Below are 19,040 nucleotides of genomic sequence, written 5' to 3' on the forward strand. Positions count from 1 at the left end.
GATGTTCTCGGGTCAATTTGACCCGGCTGTGAAAGTGAAGGCTAAAGTCACCAAAAGAGTCACGTTTAGACTATTTCTTTCTTTGTAAATGTAGGACAGTCTTTCTTACTCCCTCCCACCAAGTTTCAACACACACACACACACCAACACACACACCAACACACAGACACCAACACACACACCAGCAAACCCCTGTTCACAGACCCATATATAAAGTTGTACACATTTCAAACTTCAAACAAAAGAATCAGGTGGTTGCTATGGGAACCATCTCTATCCTGCTGTGTGCCCATCACCCTACATGAGAAGCACACATTTCAGAACAAATAATGTTTATCATCTTCTAACTTTCCCTAAATACACCTTTATTGGACATGGGACACTAATGTGAGGGTTTCTTTCATGTCTCAACTACAGTGTAGTATAGTACTTCTAATATACTTTCTGTCTGACTGGGAGACACACCCTGTCTCATCCCAATCTCAGACCCACACACACACACTTTCTAACGACCCCACCTGTGCGAGAAATACAGATACTATTTTGACGGGAACCTTTATTTTTCCCTGTGGGAAAACTCCACCCACACGTATCAGGGGAGGGGCCAAACATACAAAATGGTTGCTGAGAAGTCCTACAACATTACACTCTGCAGATACATACGACTGCACCAAGTGGATGACTGTGTGCTGGCCTTTGGTCATCTTTTATCATATAATTTATGCATCTTAACACTAAAAATAAACATAACTAACGTTTACTTTCAATACAAATCCTTTATGACTCATTTGGCTTGATTTTTAGTGGGCGGGTCATTATGACCCTGAACAGCACAGGTGTCTCATCTCTATTTATCTACATCACCCCATGAAGAAGAAAAAAATTACAAAATGCAAATAAAATTTAGGAGAAAATACATGTTATGGTAGACTAATGCAATTTAGATTTAGATTTTTTCAATGTACCTAAAAAATAGTTTGAACGTGTATTTTTCATAAAAACGAGTGAGTGCTCCTGATTGAACTCTGATCTATGGAGGGGTAAATAACTCAATTCCACGAAAAACTGATTTCATTGTTAGTAATGTTGTTGGTGATGAGGTACAAACTAGAGTTTTTAGAATGTTTTGGTTTCTGACCACTTTTGGATGATTCAACATTAACCGGGTCAAATTGACCCGGGAACATCACGGCTGTATGTAAGAAACGAACATAACAGGAGGGTTAACTCCTCTCCCGAATTTTAATTTTTCTTCACGATTGTAGAAAAATATATAGCATTGGTCGAAGTGGGAGGGGAATTGTAGGCCTGAAATTAAAGTTGAACTAAAGCAACTGTCCTCACTCAAATATATGAGATGCAGGAGATAAATTTAATTATGTAAGAAAAGGGATGGTTAATTACCCACAGAATAAGAATAATACTAATACAATGTTGACTTGTTGAAAGCAACAATTTAAATATTTTTGTCCACTTATTTATTTGTTATTATTGTTTTCATTTTGTGGATTGAGGCTGAGAGTACATTTAGTCGGTACTACTTATCAGCTGCCATAAAAAAACACAAACAAAACAAAACTAGAAAACTGACACAGAGCCGCATGAATGTTAGGGAAAGCTCTACATGGAGTAGCCAGAGTGAGGGGCAGGATGCTATCTGGAAACTCCTTAAGTTGGAGCTTCGGGGAGGGGAAAGGGTGTATGTTGTGTTCTATGTCTTATTTTTTGGTTGTTGTTATCGTTGCAATGTGTTTTTATTGTGAATCTTGTCATCTTCCCATTTGGCCTCTAACGCTTAGTACCAGGCCCCTACACAGAAAACTAAGTGAAATTACACTAAACAAAATAGCACAGAAATTAACTTATTTCTTACTACTTCTTTCTAATGGAGGATGTCAAGATCCGTTGAGTTGAGAATCCACAGTTGGAACATCCAAGGTGCCAATAACCCCCAAAAAATTTTTTTTATCCTGAACTACCTTAAAAAAGAGAGAGCAGATATTGCTCTATTACAGGAGACTCATTTAAGTAAGGCGGAGCATAATACACTAAAAAAAGACTGGGTAGGCCAGGTGTTTTCTGCATCTTATTCCACCAGAAGCAGAGGAGTTGCAATTATCATTCGGAAACAATTACCCTTTGTCATCGAGACAGTCCAGTCTGATCCAAACGTTGGTATGTTCTAATCCAAGGTCATCTACACGGAGAAAAGGTTGTTATTTTGAATGTGTATGCCCCACCAAACTCACCACCATACTTTTTTACCAAGCTTGCTGAACTGACCTCTGCTTATACATGTCCAAATACCATTATTGGGGGAGATTGGAACTATATCTTAAATTCAAATCTAGATAGGTCCCCCCAGGCTAAACGTCTCAGCCAGAGTTCTAAAACCATTGTCAAAATAATGAATGAAAAGGGATGGGTAGATATATGGCGTTTGAAAAATCCCACAATAAAAGACTTTACATTTTACTCAAATCCCCATAACTCTTACTCTAGGCTAGATTACTTCCTTATTCCACGCACATTAGCATCCACAATACTAAATTGTAAGATTGGCTCGATTCACATCTCAGACCACGCCCCGATTACTCATTTTAACTTTGCAAAGCCCGGTACACAACTATAGATGGCAATGTAACAAGGCCATTTTATCAGACCCAGAATTCTGCAACTACATCAGGAAAGAGCTTTCAGTGTTTTTGGAAATCAATGACAACGACTCTGTAAATCCCTCAATACTCTGGGAAACTACTAAAGCATATTTGAGGGGGCTAATTATTTCATTTTGTAGTGGAAAGAAGAAGAAAATGTTATCTGAACAGAAAAACATGGAAACAGAATTACTATGTTGTGAACAGAAACACAAACATCATACAACTAAAGAAAACTACGAAAAATGATCGTTGTAAGGGCTGCTCTTAACACTTTAATAACCCAACAAGTTGAGAAAGTATTATTTTCTAAAAAGCAAAAGCTGTATGAATATGGAATTATACCAGGTAATTTACTCTCAACACTTTTAAGTAATCAAAATAACCACAACTCGGTCTCTTGTCTGAAAGACTCGAACGGAATACGCTGTTTTAAGTCAGAGGAAATTAATACCATATTTACAAATTATTATAAATTATTATATACATCAGAAACGCATAAAAGCGACTCTCAAAGAAACGTCTTTTTGGATAATTTAAATCTACCTCAAGCTAATGAGCAACAACAACAGTCTTTAAATAAGCCAATTACAATGGCAGAGATACAGGAAGCTATCAATGACATCCCCTCTGGTAAAGCAGCTGGCCCAGATGGCTTTCCTCCTGAAATATATAAAGAATTTAAAGATATTTTCACCCCACTGTTAAGTAAAATGTATGAATACTGCTTCTCACATAAAAAACTACCTGAATCAATACAGACGGCTGCAGTTATCTTAATACCAAAACAAGGGAAAAACCCAGAAGAACCTTCTTCATATAGACCGATCAGTTTACAATGCGTGGAAAATAAAATATTGGCCAAGCTCTTAGCCAAAAGACTCGACCCTATCCTCCCCACCATCATTGGGCATGACCAAACAGGATTTGTGCAGGGTCGTCACTCTAATACTAATGTGAGGCGCTTATTAGTTATTCAACATGCCAAAATAACCTCTAGAGTCTATGATGGTCTCTTTGGATGCTGAGAAAGCGTTTGATCGTATCGAATGGAGATACATGTTTAACGTCTTGGAAACTTTTTCCCTCTGCGATACATTTATAAGCTGGGTAAAATTACTGTACACCTCTCCACAAGCAATGGTTCTGGCAAACGGTCTCACTTCACTCCGTTCAATCTTGGGCGTGGCACTCGCCAAGGTTGTCCACTGTCCCCACTTATGTTTACAACTGTCATTGAACCTCTGGCCGAGGCTATTCGAATACATCCACTTATTAAAGGCATTACAAGTGGGAAAATGGAGCACATTATCTCACTGTATGCAGATGATATACTGCTATTTCTCCATAAACCTAAACAATCCATTCCCTCTGTGCTCAAATTAATTAATGAATTTGGTAGTTTCTCTGGCTATAAAATCAATGTGGTAAATCAACTGCCCTACCACTTGGAAGCAGTAGAGATCCGGACAACAGTATAACATCTCCATTTAACCTATCTCCTGTAAGGTATTCTCAAAACTGGGGCACTACGCAGATGGTGGACAACAGGCTTCCGGACACGCATGGATTAAGTTATCAACATTTAATGGCAAGAAAAGTGAATCAAACATTCAACGCGCTCTCCCTCGTGTCCAGGCTGCAGGCTCCCAGCTCCACCTGGGAGCTCACAGCCTCCTCCGTCGAGCTCACCTGAAAAAGAGAACGAGCTCTCTAAAAACACGCTGTTTTATAATCCTCTTGCGCCGGTCGAAACGTCACTTCCGGTTACGTCGCTTTCACAATAAGAGTCTCGTCAATTAAAGTCACCTTCACAATAAAAGTCTCTTGTTATTGTAAGTCACGGCAATCTATAATACTAACATACAGTCACTCTCATGCAACATACATTAATTCTTGCCATTACATTTGCATAGAGTAAACATTACCCCTATGCTTCATAATACATTAATAACAATATTCTCCTTAATATTGTCTATTATAATATCTTTCTATATGTATTAATTTAAACCATAAGACCTCTGCAGATGTTATCAAAATAAACTATTACAACTTAACAATCCCTTTTATACTTATCCAATAGTATAAACAACCAAGTAATAGCCCTTTTATTTTGACTCTCTATGTAAACAAACATTGTACAACATTTTAATAAGCACTCATTATCATTCAGCATCCCTGTGGAAGAACATCACTCCCTCCTTGCATCCCTGCTTCTCAAGGAAACTAAATAACACTCAGTGTCAGTGTGAATGTATTCATCACACAGGTGAAAAATCTTGCTGTCCTAATGGTTCTGGTTAATGTAATGTGTGCACTGTCTAAGTGTCTATCTGTGCAGGTGTCTGTGCATCCCTGTGAATCCAGTCCCTCCGCATACATGCTCTGCAACTCCAGTTCCTCTGCATACCCGCCGGCACTCCTTCTCGCCTCAGCATCCCTCCTTTCTCCAAGCAGATTGTCAATGATGGTTGCGATCGTCCCACTCAGATGAGGGAACATGAACTACTGCGTCCACAGACTGCAAGCAGTTAACTGTCTACCAGCAATTCACACTCACTAAATCTCAGCTGAGGACTTCTCAAGGATCTCGGCTTACATGCAGCTACCTGCATGCCGTGGTTCTCTGCCGTCATCCAAAAGGTCGGAAAAGCCTTGTCTCTCTGGAACCTGTCTCATACCTCCCGGCGTCCCAGCCCCTGGGGAGATATTATTCCTCATGGTTTTCACTGGCTGAGCCGTCGGTCCGTCCGTCGGTGGATTCGCATATCCACATGATGTCATCTGTCCCTCTTCCTCTGCTTCGGTCTGTCCTCTGCTCCGAATGGCATCGCAGGGCTCCTCAGGATGGCTCCGTCTGCTCCTCAGTCTCTCTGAGCCGGGTGATGATGGTGTCCGATGCTCCTGTGGGCAGCTCCTCATGGCAGGTCCTCACAGCAGGCAATCAGCACACAATGGACGATGCTGGAGCGTCAGGTGTAGCTGTTGGAGAAAATGAGAAAACACAACACCACACAGCGGCCACTAGGCCGGCTCTATACAGAATGTGACACTTGACTATGAAAATTGTCTATATTTAATAAGTATCTAGTACTTTCTAGGCTTGAATTGCAATTTTAACTGAGTCGGAGGAGCAGCTTCTCACCTCGTCAACAGTCTCAATTACTTATCCAATCTAACTTTATTTATCTTTACCGGTTATGATAAATGTAATTGATCCTATCTATGGCCCTTGACTAGGCATAGAAATATTCAAATCCTACTAGGATCTGATAGCAGGCAGGTATTCGTCCAGCACCTCCTCTCTCGTGCTCGAACCCCTAAACAGATCGAGGGCGCTCTGAGGTCCTTGCAATGACTTCAGAGCACCCCATTCGCCTGGACTTAGTCCACTGGCTCCTGGTGGCTCCGTAACCTGCTCAAAAGAAAACTTAACTGTGGTTAGTTCATTTCTCAAACATTCTCCAAAGCCACGCCATGAACTCTGCTATCTCCTCTCTGGGCGATAGTCTGCTCCTGTGAATGTGTTCTCTAGATATATTTCTTCATGTAGGTGCTTGTTTCTGAATGTGTTAAGTGTTTGGTTGCAAAGTGTGTGCCAGTCAGACCCGATCACTCCTTGAACGCCACATCTCGGTACCAGCCACAACTGTCTCTGCATCTCCCATCCTCCCTTTTTCTGAAACAACCTTTGATTCATAACCTCAAGGTGGATGCATGTTGCAGTCAGCTTTTGTTCAGCAGTGTTCAAGTGGAGAGTGGTGGTACTTCATGGTGCAATTTGGCAATGCACAATCTATGGCACCTGTGATGACAGGTTCTCCTCAGACTCTTGGTCACGTGGCATTATTTGAGGGTTTGGGCCGTTTGTCCTCCTCTCGGTCGTCTATACCAAGTCCTCCCTTCCTGGGTCTTCTTCATGCTGGCAGTCAGTCATCCTATCTCCAAACCGGAGGAAACGTGGCTCACTGTCTCTGGGATCCGCTTGCAACTGTTGCCAGGGAAATATGGCTTGTTGGTGCCGTTGGGAGGCAGGCTGGTGTGGTCCTCTTTGTTGTATGAAGTGGGTCATGACCTTGCATACTTCTACGCTGATCTGGGCTGCTATTTCAGGTGCAAGAGCCATCTGTCTTTGTGCCTTCTGGTGGTCTTTAGAAGCTTCTGTATGTTTTTCTGCTAGTTGTAGCTTTAGCAGTGTCATGGTCATCTTTTCTTTGTTGGCCTTTTCCTCTTCTTCATGTTCGATGTGCTGGGCAATGAAGTGGGTGATGTGTGCATTCCATATCTCAAAGGTGACATATTGGATGCCCACCGTCTGGTACATTTCTCCGGCGAGCTTGGGTGGGAGTCCTTTTATCACTGCATCCTTCCATATGTTCATGGAGGTGGTATCCCTGTCGTGTCTGGTGCCTGTAGCTGATTTCCAGACTTTTGCAGCGTGACAAGTAGGCCTCAGCGTCTTCATCTCGCCCTAACTTGTTGTCGGTCAGGTTGGCCATGTCAGGGTAAGGGCCACCGTGTTCTGATGGCAGCGAACAGGTGTATGTTGACAGTGTCCATATCTCGGCTGTTATGGGCAGATGAGCAGCCAGCATCTCTCTCCAGGCCTTCTAGCTCTCTCAGCGAGGAGCATTTTGCCAGGATTGCCCTCATGTCTCCGACTGCCAAGGGGATCCCGGTGGTGGCAGCGTCGAGTGCCTTTATCCAGGGGACTCCTCCTTTCGATATGGGGGGAAGCTGGTCGGTGATGAAATGCATAACCCTTGGGCCGTACGGCTTGTACTGGGTGACACCTGTGCTCATTGTTATGAGTGGGGCTTGGAAATGGTGTTGTTCCGCTCTGTCTTGGGGGCACTCCGTCTGTGGCAGCGGTCTTGTCTGAGGGCTGGTATCTCCGTAGTTGATGTTGGACGTCATCTGTTGGCGGAGTCTGCTTGGCTCTCCTTGGGGACAAAGTTCTCTGGTCGGTGGATTGGGGTGGATGGAGGGGGTGGGGGCCAGGCTTGATGGCCTTGGGGCTGCCTCTTTATACAGGCTTTCAGTCGGGGGAGCTTCTTCTTTAGGAGCGTTCTTGGGGGCTGTTCCTTGCTGCTGGGACTGAAGTTTCCTTGCTTTGTTGTCCGCATGGACTGTCATCCCATGCAACAACAACCTTCCTGCACCACAGCGTCACTGGCTTTGGCGATGTCTGCTGATCGATCTGAACCAGCGTTTCCCTTTTTTCTGCTCCTCTGCTGCTTTGATGCGACGCTTGAGCACTATCATGAGCATAAGTTTCTGTTCTTCGGTGGGCCCCTCCAGGGTGGTTACATCCAGTAAACCCTCTGCATGCCATTCCTGCACGTGCTTCCTCAGCTTCTTGTAGTGGTGCAGTCTGTCGGCTTTCTCTACCATTTTCATGGCAGCGAGAGAACATCCTCAATCCACGCGGTAGGGTCTTGATTGATGTTGATTCTGACATTGTTGAAGGGATCAGGTACTGAGGCTTAACATATGTAAGGAAATGTAAATGTAGAGCACAGAAAATCCTAAAAATTCAGATCAAAATCCTCAAAAATCGTAAATCGATTTTTCGAAAGAAATCGAAAGGAAATTTATTCTACACTATGTGTCTAATTTGTGGATGTGGTGCAGTAGGAAAAAATGCAAATTGGGGTGAATACAGTGAAATTGAACAGCATACAAAATACATACTAATTTAATAAATGGGAGAAGCTGTTAATTTAACCAAGAAAGTCATGCAAATTCAGTCAATAATGTTGAAAAGCTGCGGCAATGTAAGAAGTCTGTCAATGTCGGACATGTTATACAAGGGTCAAACGAACGTGAACAAACTTCTCAATTTTCAACGGTGCCAAAAAGTTAATTCCGTCAATGGCGGACATGTTAAACAAGGGTCAAACGCACATTAACAAACAAAAAAACCCTCTCACACCTCATCGAAACAAAGCTGCAGCAATGTAAGAATTCGGTCAATGGCGGACATGTCAAACAAGGGTCAAACGCCCACTAACAAAAACCCTCACACCACATAAAGCTGCAGCAAATTAATGCTGTCAATGGCGGACATGTCAGACAAGGGTCAAACGCACATTAACCAGCTAAACAACGAGGAATGGCGTCCTAACTTATGTAAATGTATTCAACCCCCAAACGACCATGTGGGTGAACAAAGGACCAACTGTCCCTTGCTCTCATCTAACTCAAAATGGTGGACTTAAAACAGGACAAACAAAAAACAAAAACACGCTGTACTTCTCGCTTCCAAGTGTATTCAGTGAGTCCTCTTTTGTAACTGCGACACGTTCAACACGACGGTCGCCACGCTTACACGAGCAACCTCACTGATTTATGCGGTCTAATGATCTTGTAACTGCGACACGTTCAACACGACGGTCGCCACGCTTACGTTGCACATCAACTAGCCGCAAGTCTTGTCTACAAAAACGTGTTACTCACAAAACAAAACGAACAACGAGCGCACAATATGACAAAAACATGCACTAAATAAACGTGAAGCACACACACAAACGCTGTTGCAACAGCGGCACACCTGGTGTGGAGTACACAGGCCACACACACGACATGGCCTCACACGTGGCCACTCACACAACAACAAGGCCTGAAGCAGACACGTGGAAAGAGACTGGACGTGGAGGGAGTCTCTACAAGACAACACGAGGAACGTAAAAAGAAAAATGTAAAAAAATCGCGTGAGACAAACATCCGTGCAAACGCACTACAGAAAGACACAAACAAACACAAACTCGCACACACGAAACTACACATCAGTGACACGAAGCGTGCGACCCACCACGCGGCCAAACATGAGACCCGCACACGTAAATGGCAGAAAACTTGCAGAAACATGCAAACGCACACGACGACAAACGCACATTAAATACAAAACACACAGCGTCGATTGCTTGTTAAACTCTCCGGCGGGCTTGTGCCCCGTCCTGTTCTGACGGCATAAATAGTTCGATAGCTTAGCGACTGCTACTCACCGCAGGAACGCGTCCTTAGTCCCGTAACTCTGGCGGCCATCTCAGTTTCGCCTTCCGTGGTTTCCAAATTGTAAGGTATTCTCAAAACTGGGGCACTACGCAGATGGTGGACAACAGGCTTCCGGACGCGCATGGATTAAGTTATCAACATTTAATGGCAAGAAAAGTGAATCAAACATTCAACGCGCTCTCCCTCGTGTCCAGGCTGCAGGCTCCCAGCTTCACCTGGGAGCTCACAGCCTCCTCCGTCGAGCTCACCTGAAAAAGAGAACGAGCTCTCTAAAAACACGCTGTTTTATAATCCTCTTGCGCCGGTCGAAACGTCAATTCCGGTTACGTCGCTTTCACAATAAGAATCCCGTCAATTAAAGTCACCTTCACAATAAAAGTCTCTTGTTATTGTAAGTCACGGCAATCTATAATACTAACATACAGTCACTCTCATGCAACATACATAAATTCTTGCCATTTACATTTGCATAGAGTAAACATTACCCCTATGCTTCATAATACATTAATAACAATATCAATATTCTCCTTAATATTGTCTATTATAATATCTTTCTATATGTATTAATTTAAACCATAAGACCTCTGCAGATGTTATCAAAATAAACTATTACAACTTAACACTCCCAATGGCTTTACATACCTGGGAATCCACGTCTGCTACAATTTGGAAGACCTGGTGAAGATGAACCTGTCTCCTATCCTTAAACAGATTAAACTGGACTTACTTAGATGGCTGCCGCTCCCAATTTCTTGGCTGGGACGCATAGCTGTTATTAAAATGAATATACTCCCTAGAATTTTGTACCCCTTGCAAATGATACCTATTGACATTCCAAATAACTTTTTTATAGATTTGCATAAAACCGTATCTAAATTTATTTGGAAAAATAAACACCCTAAAATAAGATTAGAGAAACTCCAACTGCCCGTGGTAAATGGGGGTCTAGCAGTACCAAATTTTCAGTATTATTTCTGGTCAATACAACTGAAAAACGTATCTGAATGGGTGGCACAAGACCCCAAATCAATATGGTTGGACTTTGAAATACAAGGATGTAAGTCATTATCAAGTGCACCTTTTTTAAATACTGTTAGACAAACAATAGGCACGAGTGACAACTTCATTGTAAGTAACATTCTAAGCACATGGAATAGGGTAAAAAAGATGTTCTCAATCGATAGAAAATACTCTTTTTATGCACCGATTGTTAATAACCCCAATTTTATCCCTTCCTGTATTGACCATGGTTTTAAAGAATGGAACACACATGGAATCCAGGTGATAAATGACCTCTATAAAAGTGGTACCATAAAGTCTTTTAAGCAACTTCAGGATGAGGGCTACCCAAAACACAGTTTTTCCGTTTCTTACAAATTCGTAGTTTCTTAAACTCTGTACCCAATACAAAGAAGGTCGCGGACCAGAGCTGATTGAATCAGTGATTCACCAAGTCTGCCAGCTGAAGAGGAAAAAAACAAGCTATATTTATTATAAACTGCTCTCCTTAAGTAAAGTAAGTACTCACAGCAGCAGACAATCATGGGAACAGGATCTTAAAACTACAATTACCGATCACCAATGGAAAACAATCATGTTAAATAGTAAACAAATATGTAGTAGTTACAAATCACAAGAAATTCAATTTAAAATTATACATAAATTACAAACTACACCATATACTAGGAGCAAATATGACAAAGACTGTTCTGGCGTATGTTTAAGGTGTAAGCAGCATGTGGGAACGTATGTGCATTTAATTTGGCTCTGCCCGGAAATTAATAACTTTTGGATTGAAATTGGGAACCTAATATCTTCCATAATAAAATGTCCCATTGAACTCAACCCTCTCGTATGTATCCTAGGCCTACACTCTGTCTCCCCTGTATTAAACAGACATAGGAGAATCCTCAGTCTTCTGTGGTACTGCGCTCGGCTGTCTGTCCTCCAGCAGTGGATGGACAGCACCACCCCGTCTGTCTGTAGTTGGCTTCACAATGTCCTCCAGCTGCTGCCACTGGAAAGACTCACGCACGTCCTCCAAGGAGACATGAACGGGTTCTTTTCCGTCTGGAATCCTTTTATGGATTTTATTGGCGAGGACTATGCCGAAACCATAAGAAGAGGTTTTGCAATCTTGGGACCCAAGTGACTCTGTGAATGATGGTTATAGTTGGCTCAATATGGAAGATGATGATTTATGATTTATGTGTTTGTTTGTTTTGTTTTTTATATGTATTTTAAATTTATTTATTTTTATTCCTTGTCTGATTGTCCGTATAGTTGGTTGTTTTGCAATTTTTTATTTTATTCGGTTTTGATTGTCTGGTGTAACTTGTAAAAACTTAAAATAAAATGATTGAAAGAAAGATATGTATGGAACACATCTGCATTATTCATCTCCTGGAACTCTTGGGGAAATCTATATACAGGACTTTTTTTAACATACAAAAGTCTGACTTATTTTTATAAACTCTTCCTTGGTACAGGAAAAATGTTTTAATGTTAGCATAATTGAAGCTAAATCTCAGAAACGATCTCTAAAGATACAAAATCAGTTCATTGTTTACTTGTTAGTTCGTGTTTGATTTGTCGACATCTTATTTTGATAAACGGATGTTGTTTCACGTGGTTCTTTCCGCTAACTTTGCAAAACCGGATGTTGTCACTTAAATCCTTCCGCTAACTTTATCAAAACCCTCGAGCGCTCCCGATCGAATGCGTTTACCGTGAGCAGGGGCGGCCCTAGCACATTTGGCGCTCTAGGCGAGCTTCACTCGTGGCGCCCCCGCCCCCCCAAAATAAAAAATGTAAAACGATTTTGCACGAAAACGGAATTGCAACTTTCAAACGCTATTTTGCCCTGCAAGACTGAATTTCTTTCAAATAAACAGAACAATGATCGCAACAATGAACAAACATTAAATAGAGAACAAAATCCCTGAGAAAATGTCACGTCTGTGCTGAACTCCGCTCCGGCCACGCCCCCCTGATCAACGGTGCACATTCACTCCCTCGTCGCCTGCAAATAATGTTTTTTTGTTTTCTGTTCTGTTGATGGCTGGCAAACAACAATCTTAGATGGTCTGGGTCACTTGTGGCACATATTATTCACTAATTTTAACATCACAATCACATATAGATGGGGGCGCAAAAAAGAACTGCCCAGCATTTTTTTGCGCCCCCCTCTGAATGGCTCCCAGGCCGCCTATACCGCCTGTAGGAAAAACCGCCCCTGACCGTGAGCATCAGTCTCTAGGGGCTCAGACATGTGAGAGTCGGCTGAGTCGACCCAGAGATTCAACTCGGGGGACGGGGACGCCGCTCGGTGGTGAGGATCCCCTCTGACCTCTCACTCTGCGGCCCTCGCCGGGCGCATCGTCTCGGTTGCGGTTCTCGCAGATGTTACGTCATCTGATCGGCCGTTTTGAGAACAAACAAACAAACAAACAAACAAATGTACATGGCTTCACATAAGACACATGACACACATGAAGAGGTCTAAAGTCGCCGTGTACACTAAAATCTATATCTGCTAATACATTAGTACTTCATGTTTACTTTATATTTTTATTTTGTTGTATAAATATATACATTTTTATATATATATATATATATGTATACATATTTAATAAAAATATATATAAAATTTAAAATATATATATGTATATAATTTTTTAATTATATATATATATATATATATTTACACAAATTAAAATATATATGTATGCAAAAAATTTGAAATATATAGTATATAAACATGATATGTATATTTATATATGTTTGTATGAATGTATATATGTGTGTATCGGAGATGAACAGAAAGCTCAAGTTATTTATTATATATGATGAAGTTATTATTATTCAGAGTCGTTGCAGTTACATGTTGCTGCAACACATCTGTTTGTCAGGAGCGAAGTCGGAGTCGTCCCAACGCATTGTTTTGTTCTTACGTCTCAACAATGAAATCATAGAAACAAGAGGTCGCCTTCAACACATTAATGTCTTCAACTCTTCTTCTGGTTGTGTCATATTGTTGTCATTGTTCACACTGACAATGTGTGTAAATATTTTACGCTTTTTTGTTTTTGCTCCCAACTTATTAATTACGTTTCTTGTGATTTAAAGGTTCCACATTCCTTTTAAGTTGACCAGTTATTCACTATTTGATGCTTCTTGTTTCAGGCAGCTTGGTTTAAATCTTATTAAATCATTCCACATTTTGAATTCTCAAAATTCAGAGAGACAGAGCTAAAATGAATTTGATAAAACAGTAAATAGTAGATTTTTCCCCCCCAAACAAACAAAACTGAAACACAGGCGTCCCAGCAGGCATTTACATACAGAACAAAAACTCATCAATGAGAAAAAAAATACAACTAATCTAGAGCGTAATTTAAGGTATTTAATCTTCTCAGTGTATAAATATGAATCTGCATTCAGACGTCGCTGTTTCACTTTTCACATTCTACCATTTTCATTTAATTTCCTGAAATAAAATCAAAGTTTCAGACCCATTTCATAGAAGTGCCAGTGTGTCATTTGTTGTGAGACTTCCTCCATTCACGTGTTAAAGTGAACAACACATTTAAAGTGAACAATACATTTATTCAAGAATAAATCATCAGCATTTGAAGGTGCAATGTGTAATGACTGTCAAATCTGCTCCAGGCAGACAGGGGGCAGCGTTTCCCCTCTGCTGCTGGGTTCACGCACTCTAATTTTTAAGTTTATATAAAAAGAAAAACGAATGACAGCGTAAAAAGACGGCAAAAAAATGTAATATAACTGCTGAAACTCTAAGAAGCGATCAGAATAACGGCGCTATCTTGGCGTGTGACGTTCATGTGTTTTTACGACATACTCTACTCTGGCATGTCTTGTGACATTTCTATGTCTAACAATATTATGACTCTTATAATATATTTTGATATCAAATTTAAATGCCATACTATGACATAGTTGATTTGTTATGACATACAAATGAGGACTTATGAGATACTTTTTTAAAGGCTATTTTTTTTACATCTTATACTATTATTTTTAATGACTTTTTATGCCATAATATCATAAGTTTCAGGTTCTTGTCACGGGGTGGGGCTCAGGCGCAGAGAGACAGGCAGGACTCAGATGTGAATAACAAAAAGACTCTTTAATCAGACAAAAGTTCCAAAAAAGCAAAACGTCCAAAAGGGGGCAGGCAGGGAATCGGGGTCAGGGCAAGCAGGCAGGGTCAAACAGGCAGGTCAAGAATATCCAGGCACAGGGAAGACGGAACAAAAGACAACAAGTAGACAACGAGGAGAAGAGGAGACACTGCAGACAGCAGATCGTTTACCCCGGCGGACACAGATGGATCTAAAGAGCCCAATACAGGGAGAACTGGATTTGCAGTTATGGTTCCTTTAACTATGAGGTCAGACGAAGGTCATCAGACCATCTGTCGTGTTGACAGTTGAGGCTTTGGCCGTCTGACCAGCGCTGCAGTGGGTGGAGGAGCTTCAGGTCAGAAAGGTTGTCATTGGTTCAGATTCCAGTTCAGCGTTATCATCATTACAGTCACATCTCATAGCAGGCAGGATATAATCAACGACATCTAGGAAACACTGCTCCCACTTAGTCAGGTGGTATTTTGGTGGCATTCATGTGGGTGCCAGCACAGAGACGGGTAAAGGGAAACGAAGCGGCAGAAACATCAGCAAAACAAGCGTTGGAACGTCAGAACAAGACCAGATGCTCTCTGGATCATCAGCACTCAGCTGATCACTTCCATCTGGGGAGAGAAGAAGAAGACAACAGAAGAGATGGATCAGTGTCTCCAGAGACTCCCTCCATCAGCTGCCAGTGAAGCAGCACATCAGTAGAAAGAGAAACAACAACAACAACAACAACACATATATTCAAACCCTCGACTGACCTCAGAGTCTCCAGTCTACAACGTGGACTCTCCAGAAAACCAGTCAGCAGCTTCACTCCTGAGTCCTGCAGCAGGTTTACACTCAGATCCAGTTTTCTCAGACTGGAGGGGTTTGACTTCAGAGCTGATCCCAGAGAAGAACAGCCTTCCTCTGTGATCCCACAGCATGACAGACTGTAAACACACAAAACAACACACAGAGTTTATTATATCAATACACAATGAATCATTATTGACATCATGAACACGAGTGGCTTTCACTTTGGTTTCATCTTCTTCTGTAAACAGACATTTAGTTAAAATCACGTCAGTGAAAGAAGAAGAAAAGATGACAGAAACAATCTGTTCATCATCCAATCAGATGAGTTCATGTTTTAATGTGAACTCCACTTCACTAGGTTTCCTGCAGCTGGTAGCAGACGTGTAGAAGCAGCTTACGGCCGGAGGATTCATGACTTCAGAGAGAAGATGAACCTGATCACAAGGATCACAACAAGTTTCATTTCAACACTTATTTCATTTAAATGGATACATGTTTGGTTCTTTATGTGTGAATAAATAACTCTTTTTATGAGGAACATTGACTCACTCTAGTATATATATATATAATATTAATAAAGTATGGTACACAGGCACGTGCACAGACATTTTGGGGGGCAGGTGCTCAAACCAAAAAATAGGGCACCCAGTGCCAAAATAAATGTCTGACAGAGTTGAAGCATTAGCATCAATACACTGATGATGCTGTCCTCTACCTGCGTTTCCTCTGGCAGCATCAGACCGCTAGCTTACATGTTCTTTATGAATAAAGATGAATTATTATATAGCAACAACAGTACAAGCGTTCTGATTGGCTAATGGGTCTTCATGCCACCCACATAGCAGCCGATTCCGGGGCGGATCCGCCCTCAGGTCGCTAGATCCGCCCTACTGTCGCACTCGGTTTGGTCATGTGAACCGGATCCGCCCGCATCCGCATCCGGTTCACACAGCGGCGGTTGTTCTAAATCGTTGCTCCTCTGACTTCTGCGCCTCGACTTTCCAAACTGGAATTTTCAAACCTGCAGCTCTTCGCGCCAGACATATTACTTAGGTAAGTGTTGAATTGTGTTGCTACTGTCGAATTATGGCTAGTTTTCGAACTATCTCGGTTAGGGTTAGGGTGAGCTATCTTCTGCAGCTAGCTGAATTTTCAGTGGTTCTTGGTTGAGCTTAACATACTTAGTATACTTAAGCTCAACCCAAGGGGCACGATTGAAGCTGGGCAAGGTAATAACGAGCGCTAGCTCACGAGCTAATAACGAGGCCAGCTCACGAGCTAATAACGAGGAGCGCCGCTAGCTCACGAGCTAATAACGAGGAGCGCTAGCTCGCAAGCTAATAAAGATGGCCAGCACAAACCTGTTTTTATTTAATTATGTATTGAGTTCAACACATAATTTACAATTTGAAATGTCATCCTCAGTTTTACAGAAGTGTTCATCAGGATCGATCTCTACAATTCAGGTAAGCATGTCTTTTTGGAGGAAGTTTTCACAGCAACTTAAAGACACATTTGAGAGGGAATTGTATAACCTGTTTAACTTTAAAATGACCAGATTTGTTTTAATCCATTAAAATACTATCTTAATGTATAGCGTAGTGTTGTTATTAAAGTTGCTAAATTGTTTTCTAGTTGCTAAATTGTTTTCAAGTTCTTGGAACAGAGTTATATTTCTGTGACTGATGACACTGTTTGTTTCTTTCCTCTGTAATTCAGGATGTTCCATCTGATTGAATTCTTGGACAGCAAAACAGTAGCAGTCGTGCCACAAAGCTGGTACAGTGGGGATGGCTTTGGCCAGATTACCCGAGGAGGGATGACAAGGTGGACAAGGCGGTCCGGCGTCAAGAACCTCAACCTGACCGGCAGACACATGATGTCAGAATAATTAGATCATGCGGTATGCTAATTATATTAATATTCTAATAATTAGCAGTTTAAACAAATACATAAAAACATTTACCTTATGTTACATATGGGGGGGGGAAACAACATTTTAATCACATTGTTCTGGTCATAATTCTGTACTTTTTCATTGTGTTTTGACTTAATTTTTAGATGATTACTTGGTGGCAAGGCGATGGTTAACAAAATATATGTCCTGTGACACATCTGATCTCCATTCAGAAGAGGAGGCAATTCCTAAAAGGAGAAAGCCAATGCCTGTGTGAGTAAATGTGTATAAATTGTATTCTTTAGAACTCTTTTACCTTAATAAAATAAAGTGTCTGTCATTCAATGTTATAGTATGACAAATAATACATTTTTTTCCTAACTCCATTTCTAGCCATTTCTTTGGGGACTCGGATGCAGACAGCGAGACTGAAAATCGCCACCCAAAAAAAAAAAAGGGTCCAACCACTAGCAGGACAGTTTCCCCTCCTCCAACTATTGCCCCTCCTCCACCTATTGCCCCTCCACCTATTGCCCCTCCACCTATTGCCCCTCCTCCACCTCTTGCCCCTCCTCCACCACGGACTTCATCACCAGCAGGACAGCGAACAAGCCATGCAGGGTACACGCCAACCTGGCGAGGGGCGAGGTGTGGTTCAGACACCATTGCCTGCTGTGGTGAGCAACAACTCAAACGGCTATGGGATTCAAATTGAATCTTTTTAATCATTTCACTTTTTACAATGTTAACGATGGTAAATTGGATAGGAGACATGCAATACACACTGTCACATTGAATCCAAGTGAATATGATTATTACGATTGGATTAATGGAGTTGTATAACACTTGATGTTTCCATATTTGATGTAAAATCTCTCCCTTTTTTAAATGCTATTCTAATGTTTTTTTTTATAGCTGCTCAAGTTCAAATGATGGCCATGCTGGAGACGCTTACACAGCAGGTCCATCAATTAACACAGCAGGTCCATCAATTAACTTCCAAAATTGACAGCTTTGTTCGCCCCAGCGTGACACAAATGTCTGGTCAAGAAGTGAAGTGGAGAGACCCGTTTCCGTTGACCACCATGGAGGAAGTGGACATGTTTGAGCAACAGCTCAAAGATCCAGCCAACGCTTTAATGAAGAAGAGTGTGGTGAGTTTTTTTTTGTTTTAAGAATCTCACGCAAAGCTCATTAAAATCTATTGTATGTCATTAACACTAGATAATACCCTGTTTGATGGTAATGTTTTTTAAAACAATATCAAATATTAATAGTACTTTTCTATCCATTTTAGATTTCCTCCTGGGAACAATCGGAGGACATGATGTAAAAGCGTGCAACGTGGAACATCCGCACGCATGTTCACTGATGATGTTGGCAAGTCCATAAATTGGAAAGGGATTAATGGAAAAAAATCTTTCAATCTAATGACATCCAAGACTTTGCTCCTGCGTAAGTAACTCATATATAATGAAAACAATTTGATTTCACCCGGAGGTCTTTGTGTTC

The 19,040-nt window shown here is 41.4% G+C and overlaps 2 long non-coding RNA genes and 1 pseudogene across 2 annotated transcripts; 2 read left to right on the forward strand and 1 right to left on the reverse strand.

The window, feature by feature from the left end:
- LOC130196330 (NACHT, LRR and PYD domains-containing protein 14-like) overlaps positions 1-19,040 on the reverse strand; it is a 267,022-nt pseudogene that overhangs the window by 203,289 nt on the left and 44,693 nt on the right.
- On the forward strand, positions 16,579-17,419 carry LOC130196736 (uncharacterized). The gene is made up of 3 exons (XR_008832302.1): positions 16,579-16,684; positions 17,057-17,097; positions 17,351-17,419. It is a non-coding gene; the product is annotated as an uncharacterized LOC130196736 (long non-coding RNA).
- Positions 17,481-18,007, forward strand: LOC130196738 (uncharacterized). Its single transcript, XR_008832304.1, has 3 exons — positions 17,481-17,534; positions 17,693-17,801; positions 17,922-18,007. It is a non-coding gene; the product is annotated as an uncharacterized LOC130196738 (long non-coding RNA).

The sequence above is a fragment of the Pseudoliparis swirei genome, chromosome 7 (assembly GCF_029220125.1).
Source record: "Pseudoliparis swirei isolate HS2019 ecotype Mariana Trench chromosome 7, NWPU_hadal_v1, whole genome shotgun sequence".
Lineage (NCBI taxonomy): Eukaryota > Metazoa > Chordata > Actinopteri > Perciformes > Liparidae > Pseudoliparis > Pseudoliparis swirei.